The sequence below is a fragment of the Anopheles maculipalpis genome, chromosome X (assembly GCF_943734695.1).
Source record: "Anopheles maculipalpis chromosome X, idAnoMacuDA_375_x, whole genome shotgun sequence".
In the NCBI taxonomy this organism is placed as follows: domain Eukaryota; kingdom Metazoa; phylum Arthropoda; class Insecta; order Diptera; family Culicidae; genus Anopheles; species Anopheles maculipalpis.
The window spans coordinates 19319450-19326480 of record NC_064870.1 but is presented as its reverse complement, the minus strand read 5'-3'; the positions used below and the strand labels follow the sequence as shown (position 1 = coordinate 19326480).

At 44.2% G+C, this 7031-nt stretch overlaps 1 pseudogene; it reads left to right on the top strand.

The window, feature by feature from the left end:
* The first annotated feature begins 461 nt into the window (after window positions 1–461).
* LOC126564416 (uncharacterized) lies at window positions 462–3198 on the top strand (annotated as a pseudogene).
* The last annotated feature ends 3833 nt before the right edge of the window (window positions 3199–7031 follow it).

Below are 7031 nucleotides of genomic sequence, written 5' to 3'. Positions count from 1 at the left end.
GGAGAGCGGCAATAAAGGTTGATTGGGCCTGGGAACGGCGAGTTTCCAACGAATCCAGCTTCAGCAGCTGGCACCTGACAATTTTACCAAACTTTCATGTACTTGTTCGCGGGGCTTGGTGGAAAGAGAAAGATGATACGCGAGAGCAAAAGGGGAAAAAACACAATGCACCACCAAAACATCGCGTTGTTGCGGCTCAACGCTGGATCTAAAACGTCAAAGTCAACCTTCTTCTTCTTCGTGTGTGAAAACGTCAATCTGCCCTGAGTGAGCCAACCTCCTACGCTGCCTGTCTGCCATGACTGAATGTGTGTGTCAGGTGAAATGAGTTGTTTGCCATCAACGTTAATCGGTATTTAAACTTGCTTTGTTTTATATTGCCAAACGTGTCTTATAGCTTATTAGGAAATAGAACAAGGAAAAAAAACTGATTCCGGGATACGGGCGGGTAGCAGTAAAACTTCCGCTTGCGAATGGGTTTATTGTGGCGCAGCTATGGGCTTTTCGCTGTGGTTACGCTGATGGGCGTGTTGGCCCAGTACGAATGGTAACCAAAGGACGCGTTCGATGAAATAAAGGCACGCTTCGATAAGGTGAACGTCGACAACTGTCCCATTCTACTGCCGAGGGATTTAACCTTGCCTGAGGAAAGCGTTTACCATCTACCGAACATCAAGGATGTAAACATTAATCCCCAACCGAACGGCCCTGCTGCACCTGCACAACATGGCTCTGAGTCGTGCGTTCTGCTGGAGATACATCTTGCAGCGTCGTTTCATCCGGCCAGTCATCAATGATACGTACGATCCCGGCATGATGTACTACTTCTTGTCGACCGTCGCGGACGTATCCGCCAACAGGCACATTAACGCTTCCGTCATCTATTTTGCCGTACCTACCGGGAGGATAATTTTAACGATCCAATTCATCTGCAGAAAATTTCCACTCAAGAGTTCCAAACTGGGGATCCTTAGTTGATTGTAAACAGTAGGCTGTGCATGTAAAAGAGGAAAATGCGTTGAAAGTTTCTGTGTCCAATATTCTTTTCACCATTTCATAGGTACACGGCCGTTTCGGTGTTGGAAATGGATTCGAACGAAACGATATAAACCAATGTCCGAAGGGTGAAGGTAACAAGAGTCCAAACATATTCGCGGACACGGCACGCTAGAAGAATGAAACGACTGAATGCGAACCGATCGATGGGTGGGGATTCCGGCGCAGTGACTATCAGTGTCGATGTAAGCCGGGTTATCGCTTACCGGGTGTTGGAAGAAGGCCCTACCAGGGGGAGATACTGGAGCGTGCATCTGACGAGCAAATTTACAATGGGTTTGGTTGTGTGAAAATTGGATGTAAGTACGATTTAGTTCTTCATTTGCACTGTCTTCATGCAGGGCCCTTACTTACGTTACTTCCGTTCACATTCAATTGCAGGGGTTCAAAAGGTGCCGATCAAATGGTTCCGGGCACCTACATACGTGCGCGAACAGTATCTCAACCGGTATTACGAGTATACGACCGGTCCGAGCTCGCTTCCCTCTCACAAGCTAAACATATACGAGGTCCTGAAGGTTATTTTGGGCGTAAATGCATGCTCGTGCAAAAACTACCACCCGCAAGATCTGATGCTAAAGGGCGAGTTCGCCTACGAAACACAAAAGCAGTTCGAAAATGAAGCTATAAATGCAATCCGTTTGGCGAACTTTATCAGTGCCTTCCTGCAGATAGTGGATCCGTGTAAACTTCTACTCGGGCAAGCGGTTTGCCGACAAACCGTTGACTGAAGATCAAATGATGGGTGAAATGTTGGCGCTAGTTCTGGGTAATACACGCATCTGGTCGGCCGCTATGCTGTGGGATCGGCGCAAATTCCCCAACCTTACCCTGTTCGGACCGTACGCGTACAAGCGCGAGCTGAACACGCGCAAATTCAAAATGGAAGATTTGGCCCGGTACAACAAAACGGGCGAAGAGTACATCGATAAACCGTTCTTTCTGAACTGTTTATCGATCGTGGCCCACCGCTGAAACAGCGGTGAGCCACGAATTTCGATTCGCTCGACAAGTACAACTTTAAGATACGGTTGCGCCACAATGAGACGGACGTGTAAGCACAACGGTACAACCATTACCCGAATTTTTACCACACGGCCACAATGGATCATGGCTATTGGACGACGTCCGAGTACGACTGCAAGGGATACGTGAAGAAGTGGCTCATAACGTACGCGGTACCATTCTTCGGCTGCGACAGTCTGAAGGCGAAGCAGGAATTCAAGTAAGTGTTTTTTTTTTATATTTTGCTCACTGTAGGCAGCGTGTCTGTTAAGGCGGAAATGCAGTTTTACCCCCTTTTTTATTGCTTTAAACTGTGCCACTAACTAAGCTGGTTCGTTTTCTGTCTTTCATCTGCACGTCGTAGGGGAATCGTTGCAGTTTCAATGAACATGCTCCAGCTGGATATCAACCAATGTCCGGATGATTATTATAAGCCGAATGCATTCAAAAACACTCACAAATGCGCCGAGAAATCTTCATACGTAAGTATGAAGATTTCGCTTTCGCGGCTGCGTTTCAGTTTTCTCGGTCAACCATCCGTTTCTGTCCCCCCGGTGTGCCTACCGCTGGGGTTGGGTTTTGATTTCATCCTTTGCCCTTTTATCCGTCTCAATCGCAACCGAAGCGCAGAGGAAACGAATATGCTTCTGCATTTGTTTGTTTTTTGTAGTTTCTGTGTCTATAATTGCAACCATCGGCACGGTGAAACCTGAAGAAACCGCTTTTGTTCTCGGATAGACGAGAACAAACTGGGAACATAGAAAACTAAGGCTGCTTGCATAGAAAATGGCTGCCTGCACCAAAGCGCAACGACAAGCGCATTGATTGGTTGAACATGCACTGGTTGAACATGCACTAGAAATAAATTTAAATAATTCTTTCAATATTCAATAAACAGCACTTTAGCGAACAATATCTTCAACGGTGGCTATGTGTTGGTGCAGTGTAATCATACACTAACCACTAATCATTTCAATCGTGTTTCTAAAACATTGGAAACATCGTTTTTCAAACCGCAGGAAACTGAACAGCGGCGTGTGTGTGTGTGTGTATTTTACGTGGTTCTAAACGCTTGCACGCATTTCGTTTCAACAGACCGGTAACTGGAATATACGGATAATTGTTCGCCGGATGTAAATGAGAAAAAAGCAACAATGGATTCGGCCCAGGAAGCATTCGCTCAACATCTAGCGATTATGGTGTACAGTAAGTAGTAGCGCCCCCGGGTTTTTCCGGCTTCCCCGTCTGGCCAGAATATATGAAATTCAAGTTTTTGCTCCCATTTGCAGACTATCTGCTCGAATGGCGAATAAACCTGTCCCGTGCTGGCTAACGAATATCAAACCCCAGGCCCAGTCGATCATTCCTTACCGTCGCCTGCACGATACGATGTGGGAACATACTGAGCTGCTCGACACAAGTGTAAAATGGTTCCTCTAGCTATGGCCTCCGAAATGTTCTACCAACCTTGTCTTTACAATTCCGTCTCCCGTTTTTTTTCCACAGTGCGCCGAACAATTTAGTTGTTCCACAAGGAAGTGCCGATACCGTTCGAAGCAACCAGCTGGTCTAAGATAAAATTTATCCCGGAATATTTTTGCATTTAGAGTGCGGCCCCACCTACCGAAGCTGGCGATGGTGTTAAGCCAGCCACGGGCACGGACGTCAATTTCGTGTATGATCCAGCAACGGAACCAATCTCAACGGGCAGCACCATTAATTTGAATGAGCAAAGTTTTGACCTCAGTATATTTATTCAGCCAGTTATGCTGCATACTCCCTCACCGGAACCAGATACCAACAACGCGAACGAACAAAACACCACCGGAACACCAGCGCTGATGTACCTGGGAAGGGATGGACAGCCGCAACTTCACACCATTTTCATCTCGATGGAAAGGAACGGGCAGCAGCAACAACTTGCTGACGTTGAACAAACTAATACAACTATTACCTATATTGCTTTAAATAAGCATGAGAAACCGGTTGAATTTAAATCGTAAACGGTGGAACGATCGGAGCAACAGCATACGTTGCGCAACCGACGGATGCGAATGATCCCGCTCCAGAGCCGGCACACTTAAATCCGGAACCCACTGCTCCGACTTCCCAGCCTCCCGATGCTGGAAGTGATTGATTCCAGCTGGAAATGAATGAATGGATATCGATTTTACCCCAACGCAATCGTTGCTGGCAGAGCAAGAGGAAAGTCAACCAGAGCGAAAGGAAAATCAACCCGAGCCAGAGGAAATCATCACAGCGTCGGAGGAGCCAGAGACCAAATCGCCACCGAAGTTCATCGAAGATGCGGTAGAAACGGTCTCCAGAAGCAGGCTGCACAAAGAAAAATGTCGCTAAAGCGATGGCTAAATGGACCCTCATGCGTGGAGTTAGCAAGGCTGATTTCGGTAACCACATACGAGAGTTAAATTATCAAGCTAAGCTCAAGGTCCGCGAAATAGCTGAACAAAAGAAACAGGAAGTCAAAGTCCAGAAGGCGGTCATCAAGCCGGTCAAATCCTCAACCAAGACCACCACCAGTAAGGTGAGTCGGGCTAAGAAGAGGAAGAATAAGACGGTCGAAAAGACAGACAAATTACCACAAACCAAATGTGCCTTAAAGCGCGAGTAAAACACGCTGGACGGCAGCGATATTTTGCATCCTCATCGGATGAGGACGCGGACCTACACAAAATGCTCGAAAGCGTGAAGCAGTACCGCAAGCGGCAGAAGAACGAAGGAAAACCGCCTGACCAGAGGTAAGTTTAAGCGTCCACCACAAACTAATGATGCGAATAGCAACTTAAAGAGTTAATTAATTCTTACTCACTCCCTATTGGAATTTGATTTTTTTAACAACTCTATCTCTTTGGGGAATATTTCAAATGAATATTTCAGTACTGCAAGCCCTTTATGGAACTTGGTAAAAAATGTAACGAAAATTTGCAATCAGTTAAATGGTTAAATGGTTAAACCAAGCAGTAATTAGAATAACTTCTGCTATTATGTTTGTGTTACTTCCGTTCTAATCGCTATTAAGGTGTGCTGATGTAAACAAGCACAGAAGAGAACGAAACCCTCAGAAGAGATTCCACCTTATAATCGCAATTTTCCCTCAATTTAATGTAACATGTGATTCGAAAGTTCCATTATATGGATCAAAAACCATGTAAATTTGATTTTAATGACCTAGTCGTTTATTGACTTAACTTATACGGAAAGAGGAATTAAGGTAGTCTCGTCGGTATTACCTCTCATAACTTCGATACGCCTCTCATAACAGCTGTAACAACTCGTTCCCCAAAAAAGGTGATAATTCTTTATGATGAGTTCATTTAAATCATTCTCTAGATTTTATTCCACTCCAGTCCAGTTAGCTACTCGGTACGCACAAAACTACCACAAACCTTCCTGTGTAAAAATTGTGGTAAAAATAGATTTTGTGTTTGGACTGTTTTTCGTTACAGCAGCTTTCTAGTCTCACCGTTAGCCGAGCCGGTGTGCCGGCTGAATCTCATCGCGGGCCGTACCCCCAAGCGAATCCTACGCAATCGTACACATTCAAGTTCAAGGCAAAAGCGTACCAAACAATCACCAACCATTAGTTCGGACCTCACCAATGTGCCTACGCTTGACGTGACGAAACAACGTACCGGTGATGCTAAGTTGTCGAAGCAAGCCCAACAACCGGTCGAGGAAGCTGTACTGTGAACAGGAAGCGACTGATTGAACAATCGTACAACAAGGTGGATGTATTGTCACCGGAGCTCGCAAAGAGCTGCACCATGAGATCGGATTGATTTGAGGACAATTCCCCCTCTGCCAGCACGCAGGATGAAGCGGCCGTGGATGGCATGCTGGATAAAGTGCACGGTAAAAAAAAAATATCATAAAGGACGGCCAGGCCCTATTGCTGAACGGTGAAAATTAGGCGAACAAATTTAGGGAATGAGAGAGAAGGAATTCTTCGTGTCCTCTCCATTATTTTAAACACCGTACGGTTTTTCTTCTAGGAACATTATTTTGTTAGTAGATTGTTGGTACGGTACAGGCTGCATTGTTAGAATTGTATCAGGTAGGAACCATTTAGGATTCGATGTTAGATGTTCACTGCCGTTGGATGACATTTCGGCTGTGGAATCATTGATCAGTATATTTCCTTCATTTATGCGTTTAATCAATCTGCTTGAATCAATCTCCTTGAATCCATCTCCTTGAACTTTACTACTTTAATAATACACAGAGCGAAGGTTCTCTCAGTATTTCGCTTTCACATGAGTAAAACTTTGTTCTACACAGGGTTTGACTATTTCGCAGGTATGCGTTTGATTCCGAATAAAATGATTGGTCTTTAACAGTATTCTTCTATCACGGTTTATAATGGAATCAATGTAGCTGCATTCATAGGATTGATGAGAGAATTGTGGAAACCTGAGTATAAAGATAAGATGCGTTGCATTCGTAGTTACTTGTGCAGTAGCTTGTGCAGTGCTGTTGAGTTGGGGATACTATTATTCTTCCGAAACTTCGATGTAGCGTTGATTCAAGCGAAAGCAATTCGTTATGGGATATGCCATGTTTTGCTGCTAATATAGCTCCTTCGAGAGCTTTTATATGAGTTTGTAAAATGTCAAGATTGGCTAGCCTCACGATTTTTTTTATTCATAAAGGACGGCCAGGCCGTATTGCTATTCTCCTCATGATTGGTTGAATGACTTTCTTTAACAAGGATTGTACGATAGGAGCTTTCGCGTTTATTATTATATTTACATATTAAGGAAACAAATAAATATATATTATTATATTATATTTATTTGTTTTCCTTTTTTCGTACACATATTGATTAGGTTCGTAATCATCGTATTTTCCTTATTTTAACTTTCCATTTTTCTCTTCAAATAGTTTTATAATTTTCTTATCCAGCTCTCTCAATATTGTCCTATCTCTGAAAGACGTTTCTTCTGACATTT